This window comes from Chiloscyllium punctatum, chromosome 33 (assembly GCF_047496795.1).
Source record: "Chiloscyllium punctatum isolate Juve2018m chromosome 33, sChiPun1.3, whole genome shotgun sequence".
NCBI classification, from domain to species: Eukaryota; Metazoa; Chordata; class Chondrichthyes; order Orectolobiformes; family Hemiscylliidae; genus Chiloscyllium; species Chiloscyllium punctatum.
In genome coordinates, this window is record NC_092771.1 from 67,384,051 (window position 1) to 67,411,569 (window position 27,519).

Below are 27,519 nucleotides of genomic sequence, written 5' to 3' on the forward strand. Positions count from 1 at the left end.
ACTTTTAATTGAACTGCAAAAATTATTCATTATCATTTCAGAAATAAGATAATAGGCCATAAATAAACTCTTCATGTCATTGGGTCTGAGAAACTGTTAATTCTGACCTGGTCCAGCCTACATGAGAATCCAGAGATTGAATAACGTGGTTGACTCTGAACCATCTCCTGGGCAGTTAGAATGAATGACAAATGCTGCCCCAGCAAGTGATGCCGTGATCCCATGAACAAACAAAACAAATCCAATCTCCGTGGTTACTTGGGAACTCGCTGGTGTTATTGGAAGGGGACGAATGGGAAGGTTTATGGGGTAAAGGGAGAAGAATGGCATTCAGTGAGGTGATCCTTTGGAGAGCTGATCAGCCAATTAGCCTCCTTTTGCACAGTAACAATTCAGTGAATATTTCATTCTGAGCCCTCTAAGGAAATGTCAGGGCAGGGTTTATAAAGAGGTCAGTTTGAATGAGTGTCTCGGTGAGCACAAGTGAAATACAGGTACAGAGAGGGGTTTTGGGCTGGATTAAACTATATTTTATATATTTGCATAGTCATCAACATGACAGCAGTTAAAACTGGGAGTGTAATTAGAGCAGCAAATAAAAATTAAACATTTATGCAGCTAAAGGGGATATTGGATAAAGAAACTGCAGTTAGTGTTTATTTTATTCCAGGCACACCAGCCTAGGAGCACATCCTTCCTGTACCTATCCTATCAAGCTCTTGAAGATTTTTGTTCAATTGAAGTGTTTCATGTTTCGATACTCCAGAGAAGACAGCTTCAAGCTCCTCAATCTCTCCTGCCAGGGCAATGCTGCTGTTAGAATTCAATTCACTGGTGCATGTTCCTGGCTGCTTCATGGACTGGAACTGGCAATTGACACTGAAAGGTTACTGTATAAAATATCTTCAATGGTATTACCAGACGTGAGTGGTTTTAGCAAAATGACCTTGACTTACAGGCATTGAGTGTCAGAGCACTTCCTGTTGTGGGGCATCCTGTTTAGATTCAATCCATTGATAACTATTAGAACTGACTTTCACTGGCTCCGTCAAAATGGTCAGAGCATTATGGCTGTCATCGAAGGTGGTAACAAACTTCCCATGGGTTAAAAATCGTAAATGATAGAGTAGGTACGAGGTCTGATGACACTGTTGGAGTATTGATGTTGTTGTCAATCATACTAACTCGGCTGGAGTTGACAAGTTATATTATCTCTTTCTGAATCTCAGAATGTCTGTCTGGGCAGTAAGTCTCCGCAAACAGCAATGTGACAATGAGCAGGGATCATTCTGTTTTGATTTAAATTGTGACTGTAGCACGGCTGCTTCACAGCATCAGGTACAAAGTTGGAGTCCATCCTTGTTCAACAGCCTGTGTGCAGTTCCCACATTCTCCCCACGATAGTGTGGGCCCCCTCCAGGTGCTCTGGTTTCCCCCCACAGTTCAAATATTTGTGGGTTAGGTGGATCAATTGTGCGAAATTGTCCACAGTGTCCAGGATTGTGCAGACTCAGTGGATCAGCCATGGGAAATGCAGTGTAACAGGGATGGAGTGCTCCAGGTGGGATCCTCTTTGGATGGTTGGTGGGGTTTGATGGGCCAATGCTCTCCTGCCACACTGTTGGGATTCTATTCTATGATTGAGGTTAAAGCAGGGTGTCCTTGGAGAAGGAGCATGTGGTATGTATCAATGTTCTCGATGTCTTTAGATAGAGGTGGGCACCGCAGGGGATACAGTGCTTTACCTCCACTGCTGTCCCCTCACCCCTAACTCTACTTTGATTTGGTCCCTTCCCATTCTGTCATTTGTAAGGGTTTGCTTTGCCCGTAATGGGCCTTGTTTGTAAATATTCAATTGGTTACACGGGTGGTTCACTGCTGGTGATTATATATTAACAAAAACCCAAAATGGTGTAATGATGAACATGGGAAGGTTGCTCAGCTGTGTGTGATAACACTTCTGGGTAGGAGAAATGGGGGGGAACCACTTCACAGCTCACAGAAGGAGAACTGAAAAGCAGTTAAATCAAACCAACAGGTTCAAACAGGGAGGGAATATTTCCCTGCAGTTTGAGTAACTGGAAAGTGATGGTGTCCGGGAATAGACGGGATTTTGTTTTACAAGGAGTTTGAAATTTTAAAAAACTGTTTTCATTTTCATTTCTTTTCTTTTAGTTTTATTTATTGTGGAATAAATAGCTGCAATATTTTAAAACCAAATTCACAAACCTTGTGTTAAAGACAAATGTTAAATAAAATCCATCAAACCATCCCTCACTGAAAACTGATGTGGAAGTGCAATCTCCTGGAGAATCCCTGCCCACTTCTTCCTACCCGGGCTCCATGGCTATTTACATACCTGGGAGATAGCAGCAGGAGGCCATTCGGCCTTTCAATCCTGCTCCACCATTCAATGGGAAACAGCTGACCATCCAGCTCAGTCTCCTGTTCCTGCTGTGTTCCAATCCCCTTTCATGATTTTACCTCAAAGAACTATATCTAAGTCTTCCTTGGGCTTCACTGCCTTTTGTTCCAGTGGCGTTGTTGTGTTACTGTGTGGGTGTCGGTGGGGTAATGTGATGGTGCTGCCTCCTAGAGGATGCACTCAGCATCCCTCATCATCCTGCAGTAACATCGACTGGATTTCAGCAACGAGAGATAGAAACCGTTTCCAGGATATGGGCATCACTGGCTCAGCCAGCATTTATTCCCCATCTCTCGCTCCCCTTGAGAAGATGGTAGTGAGCTGCTGTCTTGTACCATTCACAGTCCATTTGGCCCAGAGAGACCGACAATGCTGGGAGGGAGAGTGTTGCAGGATTTTAGCCCAGTGATTCTCTATCTTTAGTTCTTCAAAATGTTGTTTAACTTAATCATGATCTGCACATGATTTTGAGATTTCAGTCTGCAAATCTTCACCATCTAGCACCCTGTATAAAGGAATATGTACAGATTAGAAATTCAGAGCAGACAATTCTAGTTTCTCTGGAATATCTTTTTCCCCTTTCTTCCCCCAAAGCTGTAACCCTCCAGCCCATTTACTCTCTCTCACCATTCTGACTCTACTGCCCCCTAATGTACACCCTCCCCATTCTCATGGTGTTATTGATAAACAGATCTATGCCACCACTTCCCGTCCCTGGTTAGACTCTGCACCCTTTCTGGGTTCACTTTCTTTCCCTTCAGTTGCTGCAAGTCAATAATGTAACAGCAGAATGAAACAAAAGGAAACAGAAAGGGAGGTGGCAGATCCTGGACAGAAGAGGAACCTTCAGTCTGGGAGAATGGGTCAGATCCTTCTTTGTTTCTCATTGGTCGATTCCAGTGTTATGACAAGTTGGGGATGGAACTTGGTCCCTGTGGGTGTGGTGACACTTTGACCCTCCAACAGATCAATACTACAAGCAAATACGTTCCTCCTCCACACAGAATGTGAAATACTTTCCACTAGTTACCCCAAAGCACATACTCCAAAACTCACCCACATTCTGTACTTGTGCAGTGCCAGGTTTCCCCACGTGTGGTCCCTGCCTCGGAATTTGGGAGTTGCAGTCCTCATGCAGCCACTGGAGCCCTGTCTCTGGAATGTGAATGAAAAGGGTGGGGTGGAGGATGTTGTGTATCGGATCCCCATTGAGACACACGGGACATGTGGGCTGTCACTGGGATTTACTGAGACATCCGATTAGACAACCTGATTTCTGACGTAAGGAACATAGATTCAGCCAATTGGGGGATAGGGAGGTTAATAAGGCCCAGTAGGTTTTAAGCAGAGGTGGTTCAGTGGCGAGCGCTACTGCCTCACAGTGTCAGGGACCTTAGGCGACTGTGTGGAGTTTACACATTCTCCCCATGTTTACATGGTTTTGTCCAGTTCTCCAGTTTCCTCACACAGTCCAAAGATGTGCAGGTTAGATGGATTGCCCATGCTAAATTGCTGGCAGTGTCCATGCACGTGCTGGTGAGACAATTAGCCATGGGAAATGCAGTGTTACAGGGAATGGGTGGGTCTGAATGGGATGCTCATCATAGGGTTGGTGTGGAATCGATGGATGAATACCCTGTTTCTGCACTATAGGGACTTTATTCTAATCTCATGAGGAAGAATGTACCTATCTCAATGTGTTTTGAATCTGTGGAATTTCCTATTGAAAATGCGGTGGATGCCAGGACAGTGACCCAATTTAATGAAGAGATACAGATGTTGAATTTGCAATGGGTTGAAGGGTAAGACAGAGCAGGCGTGAAAATCCAGCTGAGACCGAGGTGAGCTCAATCATCACCGTATTAAATGGTGGAGCTGGTTCGAAGGGCTGCATTGCCTCTCCTGTGTCCAGGGCTTATCTTCTTACGGTAATAACTGGAAAGCTGAATCCAAAAATCACCACCTTCACCAAAGGAGATTTTCAGAAACAGCAGGATAGTCAGGTGGGTTAGCGTTCCAAACTTAGGTAGTGAGTAAGCGTGTAGAAGATAATGATTTTGGAATTTTAAACTGAGGGGAGACAGTGATTTATGGATTTATACTGTGTCGTACATTCACAGCGTCCAGAATACTCTGTTGTGAATATCTATTCTGGACTTTATTACAAAGCCAAGGTCTCTGACAATGAAAACCAAAACACCCAGGAAACATCGTCTCACCTCGTAATCTGATAAAAGACTTCTGATCAGTCTGGTTGAACTTAGAACACAGATGGAAAGCTGGAAGATTAGATCCAATCCCAAGATCCAGTGCTTAAACAAAGGAGACGACAATAGGATGAGGCAGGAGTTGGCTAATGTAGACTGGAAACAAAGACTTTATGGTGGGAAAGTTGACGCACAGTGGGGGAATATAAAGCAATTTTTCAAAGTGCTCAGCAAAAGTATATATCAGGGAAAAGGAAGGACTGTAGGAAAAGGAGTAATCTGCCGTGGGTGGCTCAGGAAATAAGGGAGTCTATCAAACTGAAATAGAAGGCATACAAATTTGGCAAAGACCAAGGAGAAACTAGGAGATTAGAAAACCTTTAAAGATCAACAGAAAGCGAGATGGGATTGGGGGAGAAAAGCGATGAGTAGCTATCCCCAGGGCTGGAATAGCTGTTTACACTGCTAGAGGGGAACCTATTATGTGGGGAACATATGGCCTCTGTAGTTGTTGAAGCACTTAACTGTTACCATAGAGATTATCCTGATCAAGTTAAAAATCACAGCACATTCCAAAAGCTTGTACTGCCAAATAAACCTGTTGGATTTTAACCTGTTGTGTGATTTATAACTTTGTCCACCCCACCCCAATACCGGCTCCTCCACATCAGAATCCTGACAGACAGCCCCACTGAAACTGAAGTGCCTGTCAGATAATTGAGGGAGCCACAGGGAGGGGGGGGTCTTTCTAACTGCTGTTGCCATGGAGAGAATACTGAGAGACAGTCTCTATTCAAAGTCCCAAACCACAAAGGTATAAGAATGGGAGCTTTACATCGGACAGGCGGGGAGTTACCTGATGCTGCCTGGAGGTGTTTTGCATGTACACTATCTTTGTTACTGCCATGTTTCATCAATAAAGACTCAAAGAAGACCCCTCAGACTTCTGTGCCTCGTTATTCCTATCCTGCAGGGTTCAGCAGTCAGACTTCACAGTGGAGGAAACGTAGAACATGCCAGTAATTGATAAGGAGACTAAGGAGGGTGAAGACCTAGATAATAACCATTATCATGAAAGAAACAAGCTAATGGAGTTAAAGGTACACAAGTCTCATTGCCCTGATGGAATATATCCCAGGATACCAACAGAGTTAGTGGGAGAAATAGCAAATGCACTTAGAGTTATAGAATCCGACAGCAGAGACAGGCCCTTTGGTCCAAACTGGCCCATGCCGACCAGAATGTCCATCCACACTAACCCCATTTCCCTGCACTTGGCCCATTTGCTTCTAACCCTTTCCTATCCATGTATTTGTCCAAATGTCTTTTACCTGTTGTGAGTGTTCCTGCCTGAACCACTTCCCCTGGCAGCTCATTCCAAATATATACCACCCTCTGTGTAAAACAGTTGCCCCTCAGCTTCCCTTTTTAATTCTTTCTCCTCTAACCTTAAACTGATCCAATCAAGCCGTCCAATCCTTGAGTTCCTGGGAAAAAGACTGAGTGCATTCACCTTATCCATGCCTCTCATGGTCTTATACACTTCTAGAAAAGAAGCCCCTCAGTTTCCTCTGCTCTTAACATAAAATCCTCACTTGTCCAACCTCTCCCTGTAACTCAGACCCCTGAGCCCTGGCAACATCCTTGTAAATTGTTCTGCACTTTTTACAGTTTAATAACTGAAACCTACATTACATTCATCATATTTCCAGTATTTCCCCGCGGCGCTGGAACCGACGTGACAATGCCAATGGATTACAATCCATGATCGAGAATGAACTCCTTTACAACAATCCCGTTTTCATAGTGTTTCCCATGGTGCAGGTATCCTTGTGTCTTTCTGGTTGTATGGTTAATTAAAGACTTGTCCTTCTAAAAGCAAAGTTGTGACTTCATTGTTCCTGGGAAATGTGCCATGATTTTCCAGACTTTCAAAAACAAATGAAATCTCTCTCCACACTCACCACACTGACACGGACTTGGCTGTGTCTCAGTACTTTCCCAGTCACATTGAGATTTGAAATATTCGCCCACGGACAGAATGCACACCTTTCCTTCCAGATGAAAAGGCCAATGATATTCAGATCGGCACGGATCAAGTAACTATCAGATCTGAACATGAAGTTAAATTTGAATTTCTCATTCACAAATCCACCCTTTCAGTACCATACAACAGAGCACACAAGTTACTACTGTTAATACAGAATGGAAATTCATAAGACAATTGTAGTATTAAACTGTAGTTTCCTTGTTTCCCCCAAAGCTTCAAACCTCAGTCTCACAATTTCTCTCTTCTGTGAACTGAAATCCAAACCAATCCCCCCACTCCTATGACAGATTAATGACAGATTAATCCCTCACACCCGCAGCCTCCTTCCCAGGCACTGACCTATACTGTGCATACTCCTACAATTGGTCAGCACTGCACCCGTGCACTGGTCTCCCCTCCTACAGCACTTGCTCCCGATCATACAGGAGTCTGGGTGATTGACAGCAGCTGCTGCCCAATATATCAGAATCCCTACAGTACGGAAACAGGCCCTTCGGCCAAACAAGTCCATACTGACCCTCCAAAGAGTAACTTACACAGACCTATTCCCCCTAACTAATGTAACTAATATTATGGACAATTTCGAATGGCCAATTCACCTGCCCTGCACATCTTTGGATTGTGGAGGAAACCCGCTCAGACACGGGGAGAATGCACAAACTCCACACAGTCGCCCATGGCTGGAATCGAACCCGGGTACCTGGTGCTGTGAGGCAGCAGTGCTAACCACTGAGCCGTCTCTATCGATTTGAATCCCACCATCTGAAATGGAGACATTTGAAATCAATAGTTTTTGAAATAATAATAATCCATAAATAAGTATAAAACCATTGCTGATGTACAAAATATCCAAACATTTGTCCTTTTAGAAAGACATCTGCCCATCCTCTCGTGGTCTGCACGACATACTCACAGCAAAGTGTTTGCCTCTCGATTACCCTCTGAAATGGCTGAGCAAGCTACTCAGTTCAAGGGCAGCTAGGATTGGGCAAGAAAGGCTGGTCAGCCAGAGACACCCACATCCCATACCTGATTTAATAAATAATCCATTAGGATGGTCCCACTGGAACTGTGCTGGGACCAGTGTCCTGGCCAATAATGTTGGTAGGTTTATGGACAGGGCTTTAAACTGACAGAGAGGATGCAGGGTTCAGGTGAAAGGAGCTTTCCAAATCCAAAGAGAAAAGGTGACGCATAGGAACAGCATGGGAATGTGGCTGAAGACAAGCAGAAAGGGACAGGATGTGACAAAGTTTAACTCAAGTCGCACAACAGTGAATCGGTTTTTGACAGAAAGTTGTGGGAAAGAGCAATTTTGTTTTGGAATGGACAAAGTCTCATCAATAAGGTCGATGGATTTGTGACCCAACGTTAAAAGAGATTTCGACACCAGGGAGACATGGTTTCCGGGCGAACAAAAGATGGAACATAAATATTCAATGATCCACAACCTTGCAGAAACTCAGGCGAAATGGGCAATCCTAACAATAATGGATAACAACGGCATTACAGAGAAATCATTTGGCCTCAGATCATGAAGTAGAGTCAGCCAGTAGTCAAATTCTGGCCAGTCCTTGCCAAGGACACAAGCAGCAGAACAGTTTTAGCCACAGAACAGCATTTCATTGCTCATCACTGCATTGCACATGAATTCATTGGAATTTTTTAAACAAATGTATTGTGATAATTTTGGGAAAGTTCAATATTCGCATCATCTGGGACAATCACACAGATAAGTGTGATATTGGAAGGGGAGTAAAGAGATTTTTTTCAGTGTTTCTTTGAATAACACACTGTGCAACTGGCTAGGGATGTAACTATCTCAGGTAAATAGTTGTGAGATGAAACTTAGTGAATGAGTCAAGTCACCTGGAGAGATCCTCTGGGAAATTGCGATAAAGTGCAATTTAAATTAATTTAAAGCATTTCAGTGAATCACAGAAAGGCCAAGCTACAACTAGAAACAAAAATAGCCAATCACATAAGTTTGACAGTAGAACTGACCAAGGTTAACAGACTCAACAGACTGAAATATGTGTCTGTAAATGGACAGTGGAAAACGTTTGAAAGAACAGTGTAAAACACTCAACAAAAGAACATTTCATTGAAACAGACAAATCCTCAGCAAGAAATTCCCACCGGTCCCTCACTCAGAACAAAATGGATCATATTAGATTATGAGGTGGAGAAGGTCACCAAAAAGTACTTAAAATCCTAAAGTGAGAGTGTGTTTTAGGAGTAAGTTTTAAAGAGATTGCAAAGGGTCTGCAAGCAGGGGGAGGGCTGTGGGAAGGGGAATCATTGTCAGCGTTTAATGACATGACACGATCAGGGAGAGACGAATGTGCTGAGAGTGTTACAGAGAGTCATCAGGGCCTGAACAGTGTTACAAAGCCAGTACGGATTGCTGCAGCTGGAGGGGTTTGCAGCAATGTGGAGGGACATATGAGGGAGAGGATCAACCAGTTGCTAATCAAAAAAACAACACTTCAGTGACTACAGGATTAGTCAGACACAGTATTGACCATCCTCAGGCCACAGGATTACTCACGAACAGCATTGACCGTCCTCAGCCACTATAATATTCACACATAGTACTGACGAACCTCAGTTCCCAGGATGATTCACATACAGTATTGACCATCCTCAAGAGAGAATTATTCAAACACAGTATTGACCATCCTCAGGATATAGGATTATTCACACATATTATTTCCCATTCCCAGATCACTGGACTATTCACACACAGTATTGACTGTCCTCAGGCCACAGGAATATTCATATAGTATTTCCAATCCTCTGGCCACAGGATTATTCACAAACAGTATTGACCTTCCTCAGGCCACAGGATTACTCACGAACAGCATTGACTGTCCTCAGCCACTATAATATTCACACATAGTACTGACGAACCTCAGTTCCCAGGATTATTCACATACAGTATTGACCATCCTCAAGAGAGAATTATTCAAACACAGTATTGACCATCTTCACTCAATAAGATTAATTCACACACAGTATTAAGTATCCTGAGCCTACAGGATTATTTACACACAGTATTGAAGTTCTCAGGCCGCAGGATTTTTCACACGCTATATTGACCATTCTCAGACCATAGGATTATTTACAAACAGCATTGACCATCCTCAGGCCACAGTAATATTCACACACAGTATTGTGCATTCTCAGTTCCCAGGATTATTCGCACACAGTATTGACCATCGTCAGGAAAGAATCATTCAAACACAATATTAGCCATTCTCAGGATACGGGATTATTTACACACAGTACGGAAATTCTCAGGCCGCAGGATTTTTCACAATCTATGTTCACAATCCTCAGGCCAAAGGATAACTAACACTCAGCATTGACTATCCTCAGGCCACAGGGGTATTCACACATTATTGACCATCCTCAGGCCACTGGATTGTTCACACATCATTGGGGCAATCACAGGCAACACAGTATTGATATTCTCAGGCCACGTGAGTATTCACACACTGTACTGACCATTCTCAGGTCCCAGGATTATTCACACACTGTATTGACTCTCCTCAGGTCTGCCAGCTACAGGAGTAGATCTGCTAACCTGAAAGGCAGTTAAATAGTCATTGGATAGTCATATGGATGAGAATGGAATAGTGTCAGCTACTTGGGCTTCAAATTTGTTCCACAGCTTGGCGCAACATCGAGAGTCAAAGAGCCTGTACTGCGCTGCCACATTCTATGTTCTAGAGGGAATAAATATGAAAGGAGCGAAGAAAGACGTAAAAGGGATTGGAGGAGAACATTTTCCACACATAGGATGGTGCAGGTATGGAATGAGCTTCCAGAAGAAGTGGTAGAGCAAAGTACAATAACAACATGCAAAAGACATTTGGGCAGGTACATGGAGAGGAGAAGCTTTGAAGGGATATGGGTCAAATGCAGGGAAACTTGAATCGTTCAGGGTCTCTGGTCATTATGGACTATTTGAATCAAAGGAGCGGTTTCCATGCTGTATGACTCTGTCTCCAGTGATTGGAGGAGGAGCTTACTTAGATAAGGCATGTTGTAGACACTGAAGCAAGTTACAGCGACAGGGATGGTAGTCTGGAATGCAGTACATTTCAAATATGTGGAGGGACGATTGGGATAGGAGGAGGTTACAGACATAGGATCTGTTATAGGAGTTACAAATTATTGAAGACACTGGTCCACAAGACATGCCGTAGATGCAGCGTTGGAGAGTAGCAAGTCTTAGTACAACAGAACTTAAAGCCAGGGTGGTGATTGTGCATGAGGTGGGGATATTCTGTACTCCCCCTCCAGAACTGTATCGATGTCATGTCTTGTTAACAGAGGTTTGGAGCCTTCTCATTGCTTTCTGCTCGGTTGTCGAGACTGGATGAAGTTAGCAATATTGAGGGTTGTAGAGTTAGCAAGGACTCTTTAGACTGGTCACGGTTACAAACCTCTCGTGGGAGGCCTGCTTTCCCCTCTGTTGTCCAGATGCTCACCAAGGCAGCACAGGCCTGGATTGAAAACTGGGAACTCTCGATGCTGTCTCAGTGCAACAAAACATACAGTGGGGGTGGTGATTGAGCCTGAGGTGTGTCTGTACTGTGCTCTCCCTCCAGCACTGTATCTGTGTCATGTCTTGTTAGCCGATGTTTGGAGATATCTCATTGCTCTCTGCTCTGTGCACTGTGAGTGATCTTACCTCACTGCAGGATTTATTGAATGCTCCAGATCTCCCTGCCCTTTGTCGCTCTGGCTGACCAACCATCTTCAATGAGGTGATGGATGAGACACCCAGCAATTGGGAAGTCTATTGAGTCGGGAACTTCCTAAATACCTACAGGAGACAGAGAAATAGACAGTCTCTGAAATTAGGGTGATGGAAACACATGCAGAATGGTAATAATTGCCATACTGACCTGAAAAATCCCAATCTCCATCTCTGGTCTGTGCTGCTTCATCTCTCTGGAGAGATGGATTCTGTTGGCTCAGGATCTGGAGTAGCTGGAAGAGTGAGAGACACTGACAGAGGCAGCAATTAAACCCTCACAGTGAGGAATACCAAATGGAGAGATACTCAGTGATATCAGCAGAGCGCAGGAAGATTTCATAACAAACCATTGTGTAGAAAGAAGGGGTTTTGATTCATTTTGCTTCTGGTGTCAGTGCTCAGGGATGGGAAACCTGTGAGAAGGTGAAGTGATGGCCTGGTGGTATTATCGCTGTGCTATTTATCCAGAAACTCAGCCATGTTCAAATTCCACTATTGTAAATAGGAGAATGAATGAGTGGTGTGAAGACTGGAGAGGGTTACAGTGATATCATGTGCTCTCCAGGCTGGAGGAAGGTGCACAGATGGGGAGGTTGGTAAGGACTCGAGAATGTTAGAGACAGGGTGGGCTGTAGGTTCTGGACAAGATGACAGAGATGAGGAGCTTTTTTGAGCACAGAGACCATAACTGTTAGCTTCAAAGACATTATGGAAAAAGATAAGGGTAATGCAGAAGCTAAGTATCTAAACTTGGGGAGGCCATTAATCATTAGATTATCACTGTCATTCAACATTATCATTAGACTGGCAAGCCTCGACTGCAAGGAACTACACTTGTTGGAGTCTCTATTTGGAACATGGGAGATGTTAAATGTGATGCAGTGAGAATTCAGAGCAAATGTGTTTTGCGAGGAGTGAATGGCTTAAACAGCACATTTAGCAAATACTGATCAAGTGATATTGTGAGTTTGAGAAAGAAAATACAGAGCAATAAAAACAGACAAAGCCATTCAAAAGTCTAGAGTGTGTGGGGCAGGGGGAATGGGGTGGATGCTGGGGGTGGTGGTTGTAGTCCTTAAAAATGAACAGGCAAACAACAGTCACAAAATATCCTTAGCTAATAATGTTAAGGATAAGCCACAAGGTACTTAATAAGTACAGTTAGAGTAAGAGAATTCCCAACGAAGCAGTGGGGCCTGTTAGAAACCAAATGGGCAATCAGTGCATGGAGCCAGAGGAAGAAGGTGAGGTCTTCAATGAATCCTTCCCATCTGTATTCACACAGGAGAAAGACATTGAAGCCAGGGATGGTGAGGTTCAGGAACATCTTAAGATCAATGAGGAGGAGGGATTAAATATTTTCACAGGCAAAAAGGTGGAGAAATACCCAGTAACAATCAAATATATCCCAAGCTGCTATGGGAGGTCATGGGGCAGATTGCTGGGGCCCTGGCGGATATATTTAATACTTTACTGGCCACAGCTGAAGTGCTGAATGACTAGAGGATCGCTAATGTGATTCCTTTGATCAAGAGCAGCAGGGATAGGCCAGGTAATTACACAGCAGATAGTCTGATAGGAGGGGGAGGGAAATTATTGGAAACAATTCTGAGGAACATGATGAATCAACATTCGAAAGGACAGGAATATATTAGGAATTGTCTGTATGGATTTGCTTGAGGACTGTCCTCGGATTTTGATGAGGGCAATGCAGATGATGTGGGTTACATGGAGTTCATTAAAGTCTTTGACAAGGTCCCACATGGAAGGCTCGTCCAAAAGGGAAGAGCCCATGGCATCCAAGGCAAGTTGATAAATTGTATCCACAATTGGTGGAGGATTGTTTTTACGATTGGAAGCCTTTGTCCAGTGGATGTACAACAGGGATCTGTGCAGGAACCATCTCGGATTAATATCTCGGATATGAAAGCAGAAGGAATCATTAGTAGGTTTATAGATGACATGAAAAGTGAGGGTGTTGTCCACAGTGAGGGGGATGGTCTCAGGCTGCAGTCTGATATCGATCAGGTGATAAACTGAGCAGAGTAATGGCAGACAGTGTTTACTTCTGATCACTGTGAGGTAATGCACTGCGGGGAGTCTCGTAAGCGAACAGTATACGTCATGAATGGTAGGTCCTCCTGGAGAACTGAGGAACACAGGGACCTTGGTGGGCAAGTCCCTGGATGTCTGAAGATGTCAGCACAGGTACACAGTCATTATGTAAGTGGCCCAACTGGAGAATGGGGCTAAACCTGACCTCCCCTTGGGAAACAAGGTCGGGAACGGGACTGAGGTGTTAGTGGGGGAGCACTTTGGAAAGTCACCACAATTGTATTAGTTTGAAAATAGCAATGGAAAAGGACAGGCTTGGTCCACAAGTTCAAGTTATACCATGGAGCAAGATAGTATTAGACATAAATTTTAAAAGTAGATCTGGGAGGCTATTTGCAGGTAAAGGCAAGTCTGGCAAATAGGAATATTTTACAATCAAGATAAAAGGAGCGTTCAGCACCAGCGTGTTCCTGTTAGTGTGCAGCTCAATGCTGACTGAATTAAGAAATACTGGCTGAGTTTCGAGGCTCTGGTCAAGAAAACAGGGGGGCACATAACTGGCTGACTCAAGTGAATCCCTTCAGGAGCATCGGGGCTGTAGAAATACTCTTAGGATGGAAATCAGGAACGTAAAGACGGAACATAAGATAGCTTCGGCAGAGAAAGTTAAGGAGAATTGAAAGAGATTCTATAAGTGTATTAAGAGCAAAAGAAGAGTGAGGGACAAAACAGGTATCCATAATGATCAATGAAGCCAACAATGTAGTCAACTACAGGATCCGAAACAAATATTTCACTTTGGAACTTAGTGTGGATAAAGATTGGGGCGCTCGGGGGACTAAACCATGTTTGTCTGAACTACTATTAGAATACTGTGTGCAATTCTGGTCTCAATGCCATCGGGAGGATGTTATGGAACATGAAAGGTTCGGAAGAAATGAACAAGGATGCTTCCAGGGTTGAAGGGTTTGCTCTTCAGGGAAAAGCCTGAATAGGCTGGGGCTGTTTTCACTTGAACATGGGAGGCTGAGGAGTTAACCGATAAAGGTGTTTAAAATCATGATGGTCATCGATAGGGTCAATAGACAAGGTCTTTTTCCCAGGCTGGGGGTTTCCAAACCGACAGGGCATAGCTTTAAAGTGCGAGAGGAATGTTTCGAAGGGACCTAAAGGAAAACTGGTTCCGGCAGAGTCTATGGAATAAACTGCCAGTGGAAATAGTGGAGGCTGATAGAAATACATTTTATATGATGGGTATATGAATAAAAAGGATTTAGAGGGATATTGGCAAAATTCTGGCAAATGTGACTAGATACATCATGCAGGAGTTGGTCTGAAGGATCTGTTTCCGTGCTGTACATCTCTATAACTCAATATCTTGAAATGAGTCCACATTATCGAAGAGGAGGTGCTGGAGGTTTTAAACCACAAAGGTAGATAAATCCCCAGGCCCTGATTAAATGTATCTCAGGACATTATGGGAAGCTGGTGAAGAAATTGTAGGGCCCCTAGCAGAGATATCTGTACCATGTGTGATAGGCAGGTAGACTGGAGGGTGGCATTGTGGACAGTGAAGAAGGTTTTCTGAGATTACAAAGGGATCCTGATGAAATGCGTGAATGGCTGAAAAACTGTCGATGGAGTTCAATCTGTATAATGCGAGGGAATGCATTTGGTACAACAAACACAGGCAGGGCCTATACAATTAATGGTAGGACCTTCAGTCGTGTTGTAGAACAGAGGGACCTCGAGGTATAGGTACATAATTCTTTGAAGTTTGCAACATGGAGACAGGATGGTTAAAAAGGGACTTGCCACACTTGCTTTCATTACTTTGGATATAGGAGTTGGGAAGTCTCATTGAGATTATACAGGCCATTGGTGAGTCCTCTTCTGGAATACTGTGTTCAGTTCAGGTCGCCCAGTTATCAGAAGGATATTATTAAGCTCGAAAGGGTTCAGATGAGATTTACTGGAATGTGGCTGGTTATGGAAGTTTTCAGTTCTAAAGAAAGGCTGAATAGGTTGATATTTTTTTCATTGAAACCTGAATGTTGACAGATGACCTCGTAGAAGTTTATAAAATAATGAGGGGAATAGATAGAGTTAATGGGAGCTGGTTTTTTCCCAAGGACAGGGGAGTTTCAAGACTAGAAGCTACATTTTTAAGTGTAAGAGGAGAGACATTTAAAAAAAAAGTCATGAGGGTCACATTGTTACACAGAGAGTAGATTGTGTGTGGACTGAACTTCCCAAGGAAGGGGTGAATGTGGGGACAATTACAATGTTTAAAAGACATTAGGATTAGTACATGAATAGGAAAGGTTTGAAGGGATAGGATCAAGGTACAGGCAGGTGGGACAAGATCAGTTTTCGAGTATGGTTAGCATTGACCGAACAGTGTGGTCTGACTCTCTGACTATGATTATAATGTTGTGTCATTAATTAACAAAGGCTGCAAGAGGAAGCCAGGAAACTACAGACTGATGAGCCAGACATCAGGGTGCGACAGTTGTTGGAGGTCATTCTGAGAGGTAGGTGGTATTTGGAACGACAAGGACTGATTACGGCAGCCAGTATGGCTTTGTGCATGGGAAAACATGCCTCACAAATTTGACTTGAAGATAGATGAAGACAGAGCAACAGACGTTGTTTCTGGCTTCAGCAACCCTTGGTCAGGGTGTAGCATGATACATTGGTTAGTAAGGTTAAGTCACAAGGGATCAGGGAGAGCTAGCCAACTGGATACAAAATGGGATGACAGTGGGAGACAGAGGGTGGGGGGAGAGGGTTGTTGTTCAGACTGGGGCCTCTGACCAGCAGTGTGCTGTAAGGATTGGTGCTGGGGCCACTGTTGTGCACCACTTACATAAACAATCTGAGTGAAAATATAGGAGTCCCTGTTAGTATGTTTGTGGATACCAAGATTAGTGGAAGAGTGGGCAGGGAATATAGTTATCGAGGGGGATGTTAATCAACTGGGCCAGTGGGCCAAGGAATGAAAGATGAAATTTAATTCAGGTGTTCGATTTAGTTCAGACAAACCAGGGAGGATTAAAACAGTTAATGGTAGGGACCTGCGCAGTGTTGTCGAACAGAGGGAGATCAAGGGGTGCAGTTGCATTGTTCCTTGGAAGTGGCATCACAGGGGGACAGGGAGGGGAAAGCAGCATTTGGCACTTGTCATCAGTGGCCAGAACATTGAGTACATGAGTTGGAGATATTTGTAACATTGTCGTCAATATTTCTCCTGGGCAGAGGAGGCCACAGGTTGACCTTATAAAGGTGAATGAAACAATGTAGGGCTTAAGTAAGGTGCATTGCGAAGGGTAGGTGAGTCCAAATCGAGAGCCATAAACATGTGGTGAGAGAGCAAGGATTTAAAGAGGGAGCTGAGGGGCAACATTTTCCACAGAGGATGGTGCATAGATGGAGCGGACTGCCAGAGGAAATGGTGAAATCAAGTACAATTACAACATGGAAATGACACTTGGTCAGGTACATGGAGAGGAGAAGATTGGAAGGGATATGGGCCAAACACAGGCAAATGCAACTCATTCCATTTAGGAAACATCAAACAAAGAGTAATGCAGCACAGAAACAGACCCTATGTCTCCAGTTGTTGGAGGAGGAGACTATCGAGACAAGGCATGTTGTAGAGACTGAAGCAAGTTACAGCGATACGGATGGTCATCTGGACTGGAGGTTTCAAATATGTGAAATAATTGGTGAGAGGGGAGGAGAAGACAGAGATAGGAACTGTTATAGGAGTTAGAATGATTGAAGACACTGGTCCACAAGATGAGCCATAGATACAATGTTGGAGAGGGAATAGTTAACAGAAAGATCCCAGGCAGCATTACCACTCTCTCATTGCAGGCCTGTTTTCCCCTCTGTTGTCCTGGTGCTCAACAAAACAGCACACGCCTGGATTGAAAACTGGGAACTCCCGATGCGATCTCAGTACAATAAAACTTAAAGTAGAAGTGGTGATTGAGCCTGAGGCGAGTCTGCTCCCCCTCCAGCACTATATCGATGTCATGGCCTGTTAGCTGATGTTTGGAGCCCTCTCATTGCTCTTTGCTCTGTGCACTGTGTGTAATCTTACCTGGCGGCAGGATTTATATAAGGCTCCTGACCTCCCTGACCTTTTTCTCTCTGGCTGACCAAACATCTTCCCAACCAGCAGTTGGCAGGTCTATTGAGTCAGTAACTCCTTCAAGTACCTGTAGAAGACACAGAAATAGGCAGAATGGGAAATTAGACTGATGCTTGTGAGGGTTACACATGTAAAATGGCACTGAGCCCCACAGAGATCTGGAAAATCCCAGTCTCCATTCCTGGCCTGTACTGCCTCATCTCTCTGGAGTGGAGAATTCTGTTGGCTCAGGATCTGGAGTAGCTGCAAGAGTGAGAGACGCTGACAGAGGCAGCAATTAGACCCACACAGTGAGGGACCGCACAAGGAGAGATACTGAGTGACATCACCAGAGTTCAGCATCAAATAATTGTGCACAAAGAAAGGGTTTTGATTCATGTTGTACTGGGACGTGCAACCTGTGAGCAGACGAAGATATGGCCTAGGGGCATTATTGTGAAGCAATTTATCCAGAAACTCAGCAAAAGTTCTCTGGACAGTTTTAAATCCCGCCATTGCAAATGATTGAATGTGAATGAAATGCTTCAAAAAAGATTTAATTAAAAACAGGTAAGTGAGTATTAAACAATTGCTGATGTTAAGAAAAATCCATCGGGTGCATTCCTGTCTTTAGTGAAGTAATCTAAGATGGGTCTGGGATATCACAGGTATTACAGAAACAACAGCTGAGGGAGGGACAGGACAGGCAGCTCAATGTTCCAGGGGACAGATGCTGCAGGAAGGACAGAAGGGGAGCTGAGAGAGGAGGAGAGCTGCTGGTTCTGATGGGGTGAAACATCCCAGCAGGACTGAGAGAGGATATTCCTGCAGGATCGCCCAGTGAAGCTGTGTTCGTGGAATTAATCAATAACAATGGGGCTTCCCTTTCCTCTGATTGTTCTACAGACCCCGATAACCCCGCCCTCCTGCACCTTGACCTTCTCAAGATGGCGGCCCTGACCATCCTCACTCTTCCCTCAAACAAATGGCGGCCGTGACCCTGGACCACTTCCCTGATCAGAGACCGCCACCTCTTTACCCGGGCCTGGAGGGACTTTTTCGATTTTTTTAACCTTTATCCGGGACTTGTGAATTCTCTCCGCTCCTTTCTCCCGGCGATGCTCCCACACACCGGCTCTGAGCGCCGCTCTCTGGAGCCGATCGCAGCCGCTGCCGGAGAAAGCAGCTCCATTTCTCTCTGTCCTGACCAATGTGACACTGCGCATGCTCTGCATAGACACCAAACCACGCGTGCGTCTGAGGTTATCATTGAATTGAGAGAGAATATTCATAACTGCACAGACTGATGGGTAAAATATTATTCATTAACAATTGTTTTGTCGAGTTATAGTCATGGAGATGTCTAACAGTCAAATAGATTGTCCGGTCCAAATCAACCATAACGGCCAGGTATGCAAATTACCAGTCGTTCTGGGAGCTTGAAAAGAAGTTTCTTACTCGAGTTATGTAAATCGATTGGAAATATGTACGTTATCAGATTTACATTTCAACTACAGTATTTCTTAAAATCTCACATTGATTTATAAGAGAGGTTTAATGCTCCACTATGTAGTGAGAATGATCAATCCTGCAAAATAGTTTGCTCTCTGACCAATCTTGAAGCGTTCACTCCCGAGAATGCTTTGGCCCCTCTCCTCATTCACTCTGGTTGGAGGACCGGCCGCGACTCGGTCCTCCTGTTCCGCCCCTTCCTCCCAATTGCAGAGTTGATTCAGGCGTGACTTAGCAGGCAAGGGACAAAGGAAGTTCGAGTCGATGTTTTGTGACGCGGTGAAAATATCCCGAATCTTGGACCGAGGGGCCTGGGTTCAATTCACAGCTTGTGCAGGTGTGTGTAATAACAACTTTTACCAGGTTCATTAAGAAAAACAAGGGAAGTCAGGAACAGAGAGAAAACAATAGAAAATGCATGCAATGTGGTGGGGCTCTCAATGCTCAGATGATTTGACTCTTTACCAAGCGTATCAGGGTCCCAGTACAGACTCTTGCACGCCTCTTAGTGCACAGCCAGATACCACGATTGTGGGGGCAAAATGTTGTGGCTATAGAGGTGCTTTTCTGGAAGGCGCTCAGTTTTTGTGGTGAAAACTGTTGAGAAGGAGTCGGGTTTTGTATGGAGCTACCTGTCCCCCTCCTGTTGCAGCCTCTTATTATTGTCGTGGCTCTACTTCGTACATGGAGAAAGTGAGGACTGCAGATGCTGGAGATCAGAGCTGAAAAATGTGTTGCTGGAAAAGCGCAGCAGGTCAGGCAGCATTCTCTACCTCGTACATGTTTGGTAGAGATCAGTGACACTTCGTAAGCCCACAATACAAGATCCATCACTCTGTTTAAGACAGTAAAAATCTCTTGTAGCACAATAGTCAGAGAACAATACAGTGCAGAATAGGCCCTTTGGTCCTTGATGTTGCGCCAACCTATGAACTATTCTCAGCTCATCCCCCTACACTATCCTGAAATCACCCATGTGCTTATCTAAAGGATTGTTTAAATCTCACTAACGTGGCTGAGTTAACTACATTAGTAGGTAGTGGATTCCATGTCCTAACCACTCTGAGTAAAGAACCTGCCTTTGTCATCTGTCTTAAATCTATCGCCCCTCGATTTGGAGATATGCCCCCTTATACACACTAATGTCATAATCCTAGGAAAAAGAATTTCACTGTCTACCCTATCTAAGCCTCCGATCATCTTGTATGTCTCTATCAAATCCTCTCTTCGCCTTCTTCTTGCCGCTGAGAACACGTTCAAGTCTCTCAACCTTTCCTCATAAGACCTTCTCTCCAGACCACACAACATCCTGGTAAATATCCTCTGCGCCTTTTCCCATGCTTCCACATCCTTCCAGAAATATGGGCACCAGAACTGCACACAATATTCCAAATATGGCTACACCAGTGTTTTGGATAGTTGCAGCATGATATTGCGGCTCCAGAACTCAATCCATCTCCAAATGAAATCTAACACACTGTATGCCGCCTTAACAGTAGTGTACACCTGGTGGCAACTTTCAGGCATCTATGTACATGGCCTCCAACATCCTTCTGCACATCTACACGACCAAGAATCTTTCCATTGACCCAGTACTCTGCCTTCCTGTTATCCTTCACAAAGTGCATCACCTTACATTTAGCTGCATTGAACTCCATTTGCTACATTCAGCCCAATTCTGCAGTTTATCAAAGTCCTCCTGCAACCTGTAACATTCTTCCACACTGTCCACTACTCCACACTGACTTTGGTGTCGTCTGCAAATTTACTAATCCATCCCCTATGCCTGCGTCTAACACCTTTATAAAAATGACAAACAGCAGTGATCCCAAAACAGACCCTTGTGGCACACCACTAATAACCGCACTGGAGGCTGATTATTTTCCATCATCCACCACTCGCTGCCGCCTTTCAGAAAACCAGTTTCTAATCCAAACTGCTAAATCACACTCAATTCCATGTCACTGCATTTTCTCTAACAGCCTACCATGTGGAACCTTATTAAAGGCTTTACTGAAGTCCATGTATACCACGTCAACTGCCCTACCTTCATCTATATGCTTGGTCACCATCTCAAAAAACTCAATGAGATTTGTGAGACACGACCTGCCCTTGACAAAACCATATTGACGATTTGAAATCATATTGTTGTTTGCCAGATGATTACAAATAGTGTCTCTTATAATCCTTTCCAAAACATTTCCTACAACAGAACTAAGGGTCACTGGTATGTAATTACCTGGGTCATCTCTACTTCCCTTCTTGATCAAGGGCATAACATTTGCAATCATCCAGTCCTCTGGTACTGAACTTGTAGGCAATGACAGCTCAAAGCAAAGACTTTGGCTTTGATAATCTTCTCCCTAGCTTCCCAGACAATCTACGGATAAATCCCATCTAGCCCAGGGGACTTGTCTACATTCAATCCTTCTAGAATTGATAACACCTGTTCGAAACTAACCTCTATTCTTTCTAGTCTAACATCTTCTACCTCATTATTATCTACAATATTCTAATTTTCCTGAGTGAAAACGAATGAGAAATATTCATTTCGCACTTCTCCAATTTCCAGTGTCCACACTCAACTTGCCACTTCTGTCTTTGATTGGCCCGATTCCTACCCTATCCTTTGTTCCTCACATACCTATAGAAAGCTGAAGGGTTCTCCTTTATTCTATTCGCTAAAGACTGCTCGTGTCCTCTCTTTGTTCTTCTTAACCCTCTTTAAATCCTTCCTATCTGATCTGTAAGTCTCCATCGCCTCATCTGTACCATTTGCCTCATCAAAACATAAGCCTCCTACTTCTTCTTAACAAGAGATGCAATTTCTGTGGTAAACCACAGTTTCCTTACCTTATCACTTCCTCCCTGCCTGACAGGGACATACCTATCAAGGACACGCAATGTCTGTTCCTTAAACCAGCTCCACATTTCCATTGTCTGCATCCACTGCATTTCACTACTCCATCCTATGCATCCTAATTCTTGCTGAATCGCATTATAATTGCCACTGCCCCATCGATAAGTCTTCACCTGTGGCATGTACCTATCCCTTTTCATCGCCAAACTAAACATAACTGAATTATGATCACTCTCTCCAAAGTGCTCACCTACAACTAAATCAAACACCTAGTCCGGTTCATGACCAAGCACCAGATCCAATGTGGCCTCCCCTCTTGTCGGCCCTTTGACATACTGTGTCAGGAAACCCTCCTATACACATTGGACAAAAACTGATCCATCCGACGTACTAGAATTATAGAATTTCCAGTCAATGTTGGGGAAGTTAAAGTCCCCCATAATGACCACCATGTTACTTTCACTCCTACCCAGAGTAATTTTGCTAATCCTCTCTTCCCCCTTCCTGGAACTCTGTGGTGGCCTATAAAAAATCCAAGCAGTGTGACCTCCCCTCTCTTGTTTCTAACCTCAGCCCACACTAATTCAGTAGACAAGTCCTCATCAAATGTTCTCTCAGCCACCGTTATACTATCCTTGACTAACATGACATGCATGGGCCCATTACGGTGCTTCAAATTCCATGAGGCAGCCATACTGTCTATGACAGACAGACTTAGTCTGGAACCTCCTCTATCCTTAAGACCTTATGCACTGCCTATGCTCCTCCATGTCACCTTTGCACGTTCCCTTTTCAACCCACCCCACCTGCATCACTCCACAATTGGAGCTGTCAAGGGCAGAAGTCTGTGGAATACCCTCCCTAACCTTCTCTCTCCTCCGTTACGATGTATTTTAAAATCATTCTCCTCAATCAATGTTTTGATCATCCATGAAGCACCTTAGGAGATTTGCTGTTGTGAAAGATTCCATATAAAGCAAGTAGTTGTTGTTATTGCTGTACATTAGGAGAAACAGGAATGATGCTTTCAAAATTCTAACAAGAAAGTCACTGATAGGCACAGTGTGTAGGCTAAATAATAACATCACATTGGGATGGACAATAAACAAAGAAATAACTAATGCCTGTAAAAATGGTACGGCTATTATCATGGGTGATTTTAATCTACATGTAGATTGGTCAACCCAGCTCTGTCAGGGTCGCCTTGAGGAGTTCATTAAGTGTATCCATGATAGTTTTTTGAACAGTATGAAATGTAACCGACAAGGAGCAAGGTATCCAAGATCTGGCCCCCGTGCAATGAGACAGGAATAATTAATGACCTCAGAATTAGGGATCCTCTTGGAAGAAGTGATCACTGTATGGTTGAATTTAGAGTACATCTGGAAAGTGTGAAGATAAAATTTAATATCTTGGTCCTGTGTTTGAACACGGGGAAAATAGAATGAGGGAGAACCTGGATAAAGTAGACTGAAAACAAAGATTTTATGGTGGGACAGTTGATGAGCAGTGAAAGATTTTCAAAGACATTTTAGGAAGTGCTCAGCAAAGGCATATTTCAGTGAAAAGGAAGGACTGTAAGAAAAGGCGGTGGACAAAAGATAGGGAATTCTACGCCAGTTACCTTATTCTCTGCAGTTGGAAAGATGCGTTGATCTATTATCAGGGAAGAAATAGCAGGGAATCTCGATAGAAATTGTCCCATTGGGCAGACAGAGCATGGATTCATGAAGGGCTGGTCATGCTTGACAAATCGTTTGGAATTCTAAGAAGACATTTCAAGCAAGGTGGACAACGGGGACCCAGTGGACGCGGTGTACCTTGATTTCCAAAAGGCCTTCAACAAGGTGCCATGCAAGTGGCTGTTGCATTATATAAGGGTGCATGGGATAGAGTATTAGCATGGATAGAAGATTTGGTTGACTAACAGGAAGCAAAGAGTGGGGATAAATAAGCCTTATTCTGGCTGGCAATCAGTAACTAGTAGTGTGCCTCTAGGATCAGTGTTGGGACTGCAATTATTTAGAATTGATACAGATGATTTGGAGTTGGGGACCACATGTCAGGTGTCAAAGTTTGCATATGAGACTAAGATGAGTAGCAGGAGAAAGTGTGCAGAGGACTGGGAAACCTTGCAGAGGAACATAGATACATTGAGTTAGTGGGCAATGGTTTGGTAAGTGGAATATTATTTTTATAAATGTAAAGTCATACTCTTTGGTTGGAGTAACATTAATAAAAAGATGATTACTTGAATTTTAAAAAAAGTTACATTATTTGCTATGCAGAGGCACCTGAATATTCTTCTGCAGGAGGGTGGGTCACCAGGTGTAACAATCAATTCAGAAGGCAAATGGAATTTTGTCCTTCATTGCTGAAGGGATTGTGTTTAAAAGCAGAGGTTATGTTCTCGCTATAATGGGTGCTGGTGAGGCCACACCTGGAGTACTGCATGCAGTTTTTACCTCCTTACGTGCTCAAGGATGTACTGGCACTAGAGGGGGTGCAGAGGAGATTAACTATGTTGATTCCGGAGGTGAGGGGTTCGGCTTAACAGAGACGGAGTAGATTGGGATTATATTCATTGGAATTCAGAAGAATGGGAAATATATAAAATAATGAATGGAATGCATAAAATAGAAGTAGAGAGGATGTTTCCACTGGCAGATGAAGCCAGGACAAGAGGGCATCAGCATAAGATTAGAGGCAGCAAATTTAGGAGTGAATTGAGAAGGAATGTCTTGACCTCGATGGAGTGCATTGCCCAGGGAAGTAGTTGATGCTAGTTCAATGAACGTTTTTAAAGCTTAGTTTTTTTTTAAAAGGAAATAACTAATTAAGGAATATGGTGAGAACGTGGGTAAATGGTTCTGCATCCACAAAATGATCAGCCATAATCTTATCAAATGGTAGAGCAGGCTCGAAGCGCAGGACGGCCTTCTCCTTTTCCAAGATCTTTTGTTCTTATGTTATGCATTCCTCCCTCACTCGTGACTTGTAGATGCTGGTGTTGGATTCGGATGGACAAAATTAAAATTCACAGAACACCAGGTTATAGTCCAACAGGTTTATTTGGAAGCACTACTTTGCTGGTCCTTCATCAGGTGGTTGTGTGATTTTTAACTTTGTCCCTCACTCTTGTAACTGAGAAACAGCAACAAAAGCCACGAAGCAGTGCGCAAGCTCCAGCCAACAGTTGGTATTGTGGACAATGAAGAAGGTTATCTCAGAATACAATGGGATATTGATCAGATGGGCCAATGGGCTGAGGACAGACAGATAGGATTTAATTTACATAGATTAGGTTTGAATATCTGGTTGGCATCGACAGGTTGGATTGAAGAAGTGATTGATGTCAGCGGCGGACCAATGGAAAGGCAGGGGCGGACCTGGAGGACTTGGCGGCAGTTGGTCCTCCGGCCAATCAGTGAATGGGGGCGGGACTAGACTAGACCACGTGATCATCCTCGCGGTGGGCGCAAATGTTGGGGATGTCGGTAAGGAAAGAAATAAACAGCAGGAAGCGGGAGGGAAATGGTGTTGGTATGGGCTGAGAGGTTTTACAATCATTTGGTACACATCGGAAGATACAACTTTGAACCTTACAGTCCAGTTTTTGCAGCAAACGGGAATATGCCTCGTTGAGTAATCGGCCCGAGTGAGCGCCGCCATCTTTATTCGGGGCAACGATTCACTGGACACGTGCGCGGCCGCCAGCTTTGTAGGGGGCAAAGTTCAGAGGGATGTATGTACAGCCTTCCCTGGTAAAAAGAGTCATAGTGCAGGATTTACACAGAGCACATTCAAACCCAGAGAAATGGACTTTTTTCTGGATTTGTTTCATCATTCTTTTAAATGATTTGGATGTGAATAGAGGCCGTATAATTAATAAGCTTGCAGGTGACACCAAAATTGGAGGTATTGTGGGCAATGAAGAAGGTTATCTCAGAGTACAGTGGGATATTGATCAGATGGGCCAATGGGCTGAGGAGTGGCAAAAAGGATTTAATTTAGGTAGATTAGGTTAGGATATCTGGTTGGCATAGGTTGGACCGAAGAAGTCTGTTTCTGTGCTCGACATCTTTGACTGTGGGATCATAAAAGTGAACTCTGCTCTGATTCACCGCTGGGTTCTCTGTCCACTTGTTCCTTATCTAGCTTCCTCAGTCTCTCATGGGTGTAGTTTTGCTCTGTATAGTATTTTACTATTACTTTCACAGCTGTTTTGTAAATGAATTGAAAAATGTAGAGCTGGAAAAACACAGCAGGCCAGGCAGCATCCGAGGAGCAGGAGTATCAACGTTTTGGGCATAAGCCCTTCTTCAGGAATGTAAATGAATTGTCCACTGCTGCCGGTTCCTGACCGTATGCTGTTCCATTATCAGGTTATTTTTTCCACAATATCTTTGACAGTCAAGAATTCATTTTTCCAATAAGCGAGTGCATTTTCCTTCAGTTTCTGACAGTCAAGTTCTGCACCGTTTTCATTCCCTGTAATTCATATTGCACTCCATGAAACATCAACTGTGTATTTCTCCTTCCACAGAAACCAGTGATCAATGCCAAAGCCTTGTTGCCTGTGGAGAGGGTGATATTTGACTTCCTTGTACTGCTGCAATTTGTATGGTGAAGGTGCGCCTCCAACGTGGTTGGGTAAGAGACATTACAGATTATTCACTCAGTGATATTGAAGAGTAGAAGATATCTGTACAAATCATCATAGTTTTAATTTCACAAAAATATTATTGAGAAGTTTTGACATAAAGCTACAGATGGAGAATATTGTGTCCAGTGACCACAACCATTGCCAAATAAGCAGTTTTTCAAGAATGCCTTTAAGGAAGAAAGTAGATCTTAGTCCATTAATTGTGGATTGTTATTCTTGATGTGTATTCGCAACACACATGTCACATGAGTAATTAATGTTAAAACAGCCCCACAAATTCTGCAACTAAAATCCCCCATTCCTTGAACCATCCTGGTAAATCTCCTGTGCCCTCTCTCAGGGACCCTGTCATCCTTCCCAATGTGTGGGCGATCTGTGGTTCGCACAGACCCAGCTGCTCTGAACCCTGTGGGGGATAGCATAGAGTAACAGTTGCACTAAACCTCACTGTCTGGAAATGAGTGAGAGACAGAAATCCCGATGGCATTTCAGATATATTTAGGAACACACTTGCAATGCCAAGGCTGACAGGTCTATGGGCTCAGTGCTGGAAAATGGGATTAAAATAGTTAGATGGGAGATTTCTTTACAGCATAAACCCGATGGACCACAACATCTTTTTCTGTCACCACAGATGCATAATATAGGAATATGACAAGCCACAATAGAAACCAGGTCAGAGAAGGTGATATTAGAATAGATGATACGTGATTGATTAATGGTTTTTGGAGGAAAATGTGACAGAGGTTAAATGGGACACTGTGGAGCTCTGGGTGCAGGAATCTGAAATAAAAATGGGTTATCTTGAAGGTTGGAATGAAAGAAAGGCACATCA

At 43.7% G+C, this 27,519-nt stretch overlaps 2 long non-coding RNA genes across 7 annotated transcripts in view; one reads left to right on the forward strand and one right to left on the reverse strand.

Moving 5' to 3' along the window:
• The window catches only part of LOC140458568 (uncharacterized), a 127,051-nt gene extending 100,402 nt beyond the window's left edge, over window positions 1-26,649 (forward strand). Inside the window, exon 3 of the long non-coding RNA XR_011953566.1 lies at window positions 26,565-26,649. This is a non-coding gene — a long non-coding RNA (uncharacterized lncRNA). The remainder of the gene's footprint in view (window positions 1-26,564) is intronic.
• Window positions 2,204-18,846, reverse strand: LOC140458567 (uncharacterized). 6 transcript variants are annotated; one of them, XR_011953561.1, is made up of 7 exons: window positions 18,686-18,841; window positions 17,617-17,734; window positions 11,602-11,686; window positions 11,385-11,519; window positions 4,645-4,737; window positions 3,482-3,580; window positions 2,204-2,930 (listed from the first exon to the last, which is right to left on the reverse strand). It is a non-coding gene; the product is annotated as an uncharacterized lncRNA (long non-coding RNA). The 6 variants fall into 6 exon arrangements; XR_011953562.1 differs by lacking the exon at window positions 4,645-4,737; XR_011953557.1 differs by having other exon boundaries at window positions 3,482-4,737.
• Window positions 26,650-27,519: the final 870 nt, after the last annotated feature.